The sequence below is a fragment of the Kogia breviceps genome, chromosome 6, assembly GCF_026419965.1.
Source record: "Kogia breviceps isolate mKogBre1 chromosome 6, mKogBre1 haplotype 1, whole genome shotgun sequence".
Taxonomy (NCBI): Eukaryota; Metazoa; Chordata; class Mammalia; order Artiodactyla; family Physeteridae; genus Kogia; species Kogia breviceps.
In genome coordinates, this window is record NC_081315.1 from 75423541 (window position 1) to 75433573 (window position 10033).

Sequence of the window (10033 nt, forward strand, 5' to 3'; positions counted from 1 at the left end):
GACACGGGTTCGTGCCCTGGTCCAGGAAGATCCCGCATGCCGCGGAGCGGCTGGGCCCGTGAGCCATGGCCGCTGAGCCTGCGCGTCCGGAGCCTGTGCTCCACAACGGGAGAGGCCACAGCAGTGAGAGGCCCGCATACCTCAAAAAAATAAAAATTAAAAAATTTTTAAAAATAAATATCTGTAAAATGGAAAACAAAAGCACAATAACAGAATAGGAAGTTTAAAAATCAAGTATGACACATCGTTAATCCATCACTTCTCCCAGTCTTCACTTCTGCGATTCTGGCTCAGAGTCCCTCTTACCTTGACCTCTGAAATAGCCTCTCCTCTAACTTGTCTCTCTGGTTCCACCCTCGCCTTCCTAAAAATCCACTCTCTGCATGACAAGCTGAGTGATGCTTTTTAAAGATCTTAATAAGACCTGGTCAACTCTCACACTTAACACTCTCCCTTGCTTTTCTGTGGCTCTTAAAATTTAAATCCCTCGTCAGGCTCACATGGCCGCATGTGATCACTCACCTCCCCCAAGTCTCTGCTCTTGAACGGCCCCACCTGAGTCTTGTACCGGCCGTTTCCTCTGCCTAGATCGCTCTCCCCAGCCCATCTTCACGAGGCTGGGTCCTTCTTGTCCTTTAGGTCTCAGCTTAAATATGTCTTCCTCCAAGAAACTGTATCTGAGTCCCCAGTTTAAGGTAAAAATAAAAAACTAACATTTGGGAAGTGTTTTTCTGTATGTCGGCACTTTCTGACACTTTACATGCAAAATTCAAGCACTCTCATCAGAACCCAATGAGACAGACTCTATTATGATCATTCCCATTTTACAGTGAGGAAACTGAATCCCAGCAAAGGTATATAAATCCCAATATACTGCAAGAAAGTAGCTTATCAGAGTAGTAGTGCCAGCTACTCAAAATCACATCACGGGCTTCCCTGGTGGCGCAGTGGTTGAGAGCCCGCCTGCCGATGCAGGGCACACGGGTTCGTGCCCCGGTCCGGGAGGATCCCACGTGCTGCGGAGCGGCTGGGCCCGTGAGCCATGGCCGCTGGGCCTGCGCGTCCGGAGCCTGTGCTCCGCAACGGGAGAGGCCACAGCAGTGAGAGGCCCGCGTACGAAAAAAAAAAAAAAAAAAAATCACATCACTACAGCACTTTCCAAAGTGTGATTTTGTGTGGGCTCCAGACTTGCTCTCTGTCACTAACACTAAATGTGCTGTTTTTCATCAAACATCTGAAGAGAAACTTCTGTACCTTTCTGTAAACTCTCTTTTAATTTCTCAGAAATATCTAAAAGGGGAAGAAAAAAGTACATGAAAACTATAAAACTTCATGCTTTTAGCCAGTGAGAAGGTAATAAACCCTGCCTACAGAAGGTGTGTTTTCATGCAAACTATAAAAACAAACAAACAAACAAACACATTACATTACATTCTGTCTCCTCTTGACAGAATGTAAACCTATGTCTGCCTTGTTCACTGGGGTATGTTCAGCTCCTAGAACAATGGCAGGCACATGGAAAATACTCAACTAATGTTTCCTGACTGTTGAACAAATGGATGAGTACATAAGGGAATAATTAAGAAATCAACTTGATAAGAAAAAAAAAAAGACCAGGAGAACAAAAGGGTCACTTTTATTCTTTTTTTCAACATCTTTATTGGAGTATAATTGCTTTACAATGTGTTAGTTTCTGTTTTATAACAAAGTGAATCAGTTATACATATACATATATCCCCATATCTCTTCCCTCTTGTGTCTCCCTCCCTCCTACCCTCCCTATCCCACCCCTCTAGGTGGTCACAAAGCACCCAGCTGATCTCCCTGTGCTATGCGGCTGCTTCCCACTAGCTATCTATTTTACATTTGGTAGTGTATATAAGTCCATGCCACTCTCTCACTTTGTCACAGCTTACCCTTCCCCCTCCTCATATCCTCAAGTCCATTTTCTAGTAGGTCTACATCTTTATTCCCGTCTTACCCCTAGGTTCTTCATGACCCTTTTTTTTTCTTTCTTAGATTCCATATATATGTTAGCATACGGTATTTGTTTTTCTGACTTGCTTCACTCTGTATGACAGACTCTAGGTCCATCCACCTCACTACAAATAACTCATTTTCGTTTCTTTTTATGGCTGAGAAATATTCCATTGTATATATGTGCCACATCTTCTTTATCCATTCATCTGTCAATGGACACTTAGGTTGCTTCCATGTCCTGGCTATTGTAAATAGAGCTGCAGTGAACATTGTGGTACATGACTCTTATTGAATTATGGTTTTCTCAGGGTATATGCCCAGTAGTGGGATTGCTGGGTCGTATGGTAGTTCTATTTTTAGTTTGTTTTTGTTTTTGTTTTTTTGTGGGTTTTTTTGCAGTACACGGGCCTCTCACTGCTGTAGCCTCTCCCGTTGCGGAACACAGGCTCCGGACGCTCAGGCTCAGCGGCCATGGCTCACGGGCCCAGCCGCTCCGCGGCATGGGATCTTCCCGGACCGGGGCATGAACCCGTGTCCCCCACATCGGCAGGTGGACTCCCAACCACTGCGCCACCAGGGAAGCCCTATTTTTAGTTTTTTAAGGAAACTCCATACTGTTCTCCATAGTGGCTGCATCAATTTACATTCCCACCAACAGTGCAAGAGGGTTCCCTTTTCTCCACACCCTGTCCAGCATTTATTGTTTGTAGATTTTTTGATGATGACCATTCTGACCCGTAAATGGTCACTTTTATTCTTACCCCAAAGCCCCTACGGGCTTCCCTGGTGGCACAGTGGTTGAGAGTCTGCCTGCCGATGCAGGGGACACGGGTTCGTGCCCCGGTCTGGGAAGATCCCACTTGCCGCGGAGCGGCTGCGCCCAGGAGCCATGGCTGCTGAGCCTGCGCGTCCGGAGCCTGTGCTCCGCGACGGGAGAGGCCACAACAGTGAGAGGCCCGCGTACCGCCAAAAAATACTGGGTAGTGAATGTGCCACAAAGTGAGGGACGCAAGTGCTTCTTTTAGATGAGGAGCTCAGATAAGTGAAGCCTCTCAAAGGTAATATTTAAACTGAGACCTCAGTGGCAAGAGTTCCAGCTATTGAAGATGGGGTCAGGGTGAGCACTGCGGGCAGAGCTAGAACAGAGGTCCCAAGACAGGGACTTCCCTGGCCGTCCAGTAGTTAAAACTCCTCGATTCCACTTCAGGAGCTGTGGGTTCGATCCCTGGTGGGGAAACTAAGATCCGGCATGCCACAGGGCGCGGCCAAAAAATTTTAAAAAGAAAAACAAAGGTCCCAAGACAAGAGCAAACTTGGGGGATTAAAGCATCTGATCACATATGGCCTTATAGGCCAGGTAAGGAGTTCAGCTCTTATTCTAATTGCCATGGGAAGCCCTTAGACGGTTCAGGAATTCTGTGAGATTGTTTTTAAAGTCTCCTTTGCCTAAAGCACAAAGAATGGATTTCAGGAGGACAAGATTAAATGCAGTTAGAAGAGTTAGGAGGGGGTAGTAACAGTCTAGGCTAGAAGTGGTTTGAATAGGGCGACACTGATATTTGGATTGTGCTGTGGCGAAAGAGTTGAAAGAATTTGCTGAGGGGCTGGTGGACTGCATGTGTGGGCTGAGGAGAAAAGGAAAGAGGAGTAGTGGAAACCATCCAATCTGGGGAGGAGCAATTTGGGTGGACAGTGTCATCATTCACTGAGCCGAGGAAAACTGAAGAAGGAGCGGGTTTGGGGAGGGAACTGAGAGTGAAGTTTTGACTATGTTAAAGTAGAGACGCCTATGAAACATCTAAGTAGAGACGACAAATAAGTATGAATACACGAGTTTAGAGGTGAGTGAAGGAATCAGGGCTGGAGATAGATTTGGGAATCACTGACACATAGATACAATTTAAAGCCACCGGGCCTGGATTAGGACACTGGTGGGGATTACTATGCAGATAGGGAGGTGCAGGGTGCCTAGAACTAGCCCCAGAACACTCCAACATTTAGAGATGCAGCAGAGGAGTTGGCCAAGGAGAGCACCTAGTGGCGTAGGCGAAAAACCAGGAGAGTGTGTATTAGGGAGCTCCAGAGAATGGGACCAGTAGGTGCTGACAGGAACATGTATAAATTCATTCATTCACTTATTTACACACAGAGATTTATTAAAAGAAATTGGCTCACATGACTATGAGCCTGGCAAGCCCCAAGATCTGCAGGGTGAGTCAGCAAACTGGAAACACAGGAGAGCGTATGGTTTACATCCAGTCTGAGCCCAAAGGCCTGAGAACCAGGAGAACTGATGGGCGGTTCCCATCTGAGGGCCAGCAGGCTCAAGACCCAGGAAGAGCTGGTGTTTTAGTTCAAGTCTAAAGGCAAGAAAAAAGCTGATGTTCCAGTTTGAAGGCAGTCAGGCAGGAAGAATTCTCTTACTCATGGGAGAGTCAGCCTTTTTGGTCTACTTAAGCCTTCAACTGATTGAATAAAGCCCATCCACATTAGAGAGAGAAGCTGCTCTCCTGAGTCTACTGGTTTAAGTGTTAGTCTTATCCAAAACAGCCTCACAGAAACACCTAGAACATCTGACCAAATATCTGGGCACCCCATGGCCAAGTCGACATAAAATTAATCATCAAAGTGATGACTGAAGGAAGAAGGTGTTTGGAAAGAGGAAGTGGCCAATTATTAAGAATGGTACTGAGAGCATATACACAACAGACTACTACTCAGCCATAAAAAAGAAATAATGGCATTTGCATCAACATGGATGGACCTAGAGATTATCATACTAAGTGAAGTCAGACAGAGAAAGACAAATACCATATGATATCACTTATATGTGGAATCTAAAATATGACACAAATGGCCATACCTATAAAACAGAAACAGACTCACAGACATAGAAAACAGACTTGTGGTTGCCAAGGGGGAGGGATGAATTGGGAGTCTGGGATCAGCAGCTGAAACTATGATATATAGGATAGATAAAAAACAAGATCCTACTGTATAGCACGGGAACTATATTCAATATCCTGTGATAAACCATAATGGAAAAGAATATGAAAAAGAATATATATATGTATAACTGAATTACTCTGCTATATAACAGAAATTTATAAATCAAGTATATTTCAACAAAATTAAAAAAATAAAGAAACCAGTATTTTGTAGTAACTGTAAATGGAAAGTAACCTTTCAAAATTGTATAAAAAATTAAAAATTAAAAAAATAAAATAGAAAAAAGGAAAAAAGAATGTTACTGAGAGGTCTGTTAAGAACCTAGTAGGGGACTTACATGGTGGTCCAGTGGTTAAGACTCCGTGCTTCCACTGCAGGGGGCACGGATTCAATCCCTGGCTGGGGAATTAAGGATACCACATGCCGTGTCCCAGTGGCCAAAAACAAACCCCCAAAACAAAGAACCTAGTAGGACCATTGATTTGGCAAGATGGACATAATCGGTGTCCTCAATGAAAACAATCACACTGGTGGACACAAGCTTTAATGCAAGAATGTGAGGTGCAAACATTGATAGGTTCAAGGGCACTTCATCGAAACAGGGAAGGCAGAGTGCAAGTATCCACAGAGGTAGGTTGGTGAGAAGATAGATGACAGACTGTTTGTCTAATTGCTTCTACTTCTCAATGAAGTATGAGGCAAGGTCATCAGATGAAAATGTGTATGTGTGTAGGGTGGGAGTATAAGACTACAGTAAGTCCCCTACATATGGACCTTCAAGTTGTGAACCTTCAAAGATGCGAACATGTGTTTGTGTGTCCAATCATGTAAGTTAGTTCACGTCTGGCGTACTGTCACGTACATGCATCCTCTACAAGTTGTTGTGCTTTTGCATTCTTTACTAAACAGTATTGTTGCTGTGCAACACGAGGGGCTTACTAATGAAGACCTGATGGAATTGGAGGCCCAGAGGAAGGATGAAGAGAGACAAGATGAAGTAACTGAATAACTGAAGAGATTCACGACGCAGGAAATGGCAAGGGGATTTTCTTCATTTGAGGAGGCACTGTTAGTTTTAGAGGCACAGGACCCAAACATAGAATGGTACACAAAGGTTGCAGCAGCCGTTCAGAATACAATCCAGTGCCACCGTGTCATCTATGACAAGAAAAAAAGAGCTCAGACGTACCTGGATCGTTTTTTCAAGAGGGTAGACAGAATTGAATCCAGCAAGGGACCAGAACCTGTGCCATCAACGTCAGGAGTGAGTGAAACTGCAGCTTGCCCTCCGTCTCCTATTGCTGACGATTCTTCATTTCTACCATCTCCCACCTCCTCGCCCTCCTCCAGGCAGTAACTCTTCTTGCCTGTTCACTCGATGCCACCCCCTGTATGCCAGCTGCTGTACTGCACTACTGTACTTTCCAAGGTACTGTACTGTAAGATTTAAAATGTTTTCTTTTTGGTTTTTATGTATTATTTGTGTGAAAAGTATTATAAAACTGTTACAGTACAGTGTTATATAGGCGATTGTGTTAGATGGGTACCTCGGCTAACTTTGCTGGACTTAAATGAACGTGCTCTTGCAAAGGAACTCTTTGGTATGTAGGGGACTCACTGTATTCTGAGGAAAAGGAAAATGAAGTATGTATGACAGTCATTTAGGAGAGAGAGGAGAGATTATAGAATTGTCAGGCAATGCTAAGTGCCGATTCTGGATCTGTGATTGTGAACTTAAAGTGAGACCTGGCAGATTTAGGTATCATGACAAATTGAAATTATAAAGGAATAATCATAGTTCAGGCATACAAAAATGGAGTCTGGTGGCCACTGAGGACCTCATCTCAGACACATCCCTTCACCACTGAGAACCTGAACTTTCTATAAACTATACCTAACCCAAGGGCACCAGCCATTTTTATTATTTCACTTTTTAAATAAATTTATTTTTGGCTGCATTGGGTCTTCATTGGTGCACGCGAGCTTTATCTAGTTGCGGCGAAAGGGGGCTACTCTTTGTTGCGGTGTATGGGCTTTCACTGCAGTGGCTTCTCTTGTTGTGGTGCATGGGCTGTAGGGTGCACAGGCTTCAGTAGTTGTGGCATGTGGGCTCAGTAGTTGTGGCTCACGAGCTCTAGAGCGCAGGCTTAGTAGTTGTGGCACATGGGCTTAGTTGCTCTGCGGCATGTGGGATCTTCCCGGACCAGGGATTGAACCTGTGTCCCCTGCATTGGCAGGTGGATTCTTAACCACTGCGCCACCAGGGAAGTCCCCACCAGCCATTTTTTTTTTAACATCTTTATTGGAGTATAATTGCTTTACAATGGTGTGTTAGTTTCTGCTGTATAACAAAGAGAATCAGCTATACATATACATATATCCCCATATCTCCTCCCTCTTGCGTCTCCCTCCCACCCTCCCTAAACCACACCTCTAGATGGTCACAGAGCACAGAGCTGATCTCCCTGTGCTATTGCGGCTGCTTCCCACTAGCTATCTATCTTACGTTTGGTAGTGTATATATGTCCATGCCACTCTCTCACTTCATCCCAGCTTACCCTTCCCCCTCCCTGTGTCCTGCCCCTAGATTCTTCAGAACTTTTTTTCTTTTTAGATTCCATATATATGTGTTAGCATACGGTATTTCTTTTTCTTTCTGACTTACTTCACTCTGTATGACAGACTCTAGGTGCATCTACCTCACTGCAAATAACTCAATTTCATTTCTTTTTATGGCTGAGTAATATTGCATTGTATATATGTGCCACATCATCTTTTTTCTTTTTTTTTGAAGTCTTGCATGTTTTTATTCTGCTTTCACAGTTGAATGACAGTTTGGTCAGATACAAAATTCTTTCAGAATTTTGAAGTCTCTCCATTGCCTTCTAGCTTCAACTGTTGTTTTCAGGAAGTGTGAAGTCAATCTGATTCCTGATCGTTTTTTTTTTTTTTAACATCTTTATTGGAGTATAATTGCTTTACAATGGTGTTAGTTTCTGCTTTACAACAAAGTGAATCAGTCATACATACACATGTTCCCATACCTCTTCCCTCTTGCGTCTCCCTCCCTCCCACCCTCCCCATCCCACCCCCCCAGGTGGTCACAAACCATTGAGCTGATCTCCCTGTGCTATGCAGCTCCTTCCCACTAGCTATGTATTTTACGTTTGGTAGTGTATATATGTCCATGCCACTCTCTCACTTCGTCACAGCTTACCCTTCCCCCTCCCCATATCCTTAAGTACATGCTCTAGTAGGTGTTTTATTCCCGTCCTACCCCTAGTCTCTTCATGACGTTATTTTTTTCCTTAGATTCCATATATATGTGTTAGCATATGGTATTTGTTTTTCTCCTTCTGACTTGCTTCACTCTGTATGAAAGACTCTAGGTCCATCCACCTCACTACAAATAACTCATTTTCGTTTCTTTTTATGGCTAAGAAATATTCCATTGTATCTATGTGCCACATCTTCTTTATCTATTCATCTGTCGATGGACACTGAGGTTGCTTCCACGTCCTGGCTACTGTAAATAGAGCTGCAATGAACATTGTGGTACATGACTCTTTTTGAATTTTGGTTTTCTCACGGTATATGCCCAGTAGTGGGATTGCTGGGTCGTATGGTAGTTATATTTTTAGTTTTTTAAGGAACCTCCATACTGTTCTCCATACTGGCTGTATCAATTTACATTCCCACCAACAGTGCAAAAGGGTTCCCTTTTCTCCACACCCTCTCCAGCATTTATTGTTTGTAGATTTTTTGATGATGGCCATTCTGACTGGTGTGAGGTGATACCTCATTGTAGTTTTTAAATTTTATTTCATTATTTATTTATTTATTTATTTTTAGTTGCATTGGGTCTTCATTGCTGCACACAGGCTTTCTCCAGCTGCAGCAAGCGGGGGCTACTCTTTGTTGTGCTACGCGAGCTTCTCGCTGTGGTGGCTTCTCTTGCTGTAGAGCATAGGCTCTAGGTGCGTGGGCTTCAGTATTTGTGGCTCTCCGGCTCTAGGGTTCAGGCTCAGTAGTTGTGGTGTATGGGCTTAGTTGCTCTGTGGCATGTGGGATCTACCCAGACCAGGGCTCGAACCCGTGTCCTCTGCCTTGGCAGGTGGATTCTTAACCACTACGGCACCAGGGAAGTCCTCATTGTAGTTTTGCTTTGCATTTCTCTAATGATTAGTGATGTTGAGCATCCTTCCATGCGTTTGTTGGCAATCTGTGTATCTTCTTTCCCTCCAGCCATTTTTAAACCATCTGCTAGCTGCAACCTTATCTCAAGGTTGTTCCCCCGTGTAATCATGCAACCATTTCAGTCCCCAATCAATCCTTATTTAACAAGCACCCTTACTTCCTGCCAGCTCCCATTATAATTCTTGATAAGCAAGTTATGTAACAACTGTAACCTTGCCGTTTTTGCCTTGATAAGTCTCCCCTATTTGGTAGTCTGGTGGAACACAATTCAAGTGCTTCTTGAAGCTATCTTCCATCTTAATTCTATTTGTAAATTAAGGTGTTCAAATCATTTATCACTGTAACAAATATCATTCAAAGGAGTACTCTTAATTCTAACAGAATTGATTACAATGGCCCCCGCTTTCCGGCATCTTTCATTGAGTCTTGGTGAATGTTGATAAATAATTCAATGAATTGTTAAAACATCTGAGGCTTTTCAGTTGGCTAATAAACTCTTTTGCCAACCAATGTATCTTGTGCTCCATCTGTTACAAAATGATGGAAAGAGAGTATCTTTCCTACAAAATAACTTAAGATCCAAGTATCAAAAATATGTCCATTAATAATTTTGAAACTATTTTCTATAACTTTTCATGCCCTACAAACTTTACATAAGGAAGCAGAAAAGGTGCATATCCTTTAACGCAATATTGTGTGGCTAAACACACCTCGAAATCACTCATGCCAGTTGATAGAATAAGACCTTATCCTTCCAATAGACATTTTCTAACATTCCAATTACTACACTCTCATTTCATAACTTTTCCTCCTAACTTTGTTAGATATCAATGGTGTGAAATAAGGGCTGAATAAGTAGATTTGCATATATGCATAAAGTTTCTAATGTACCCGAACACTTGAAAAG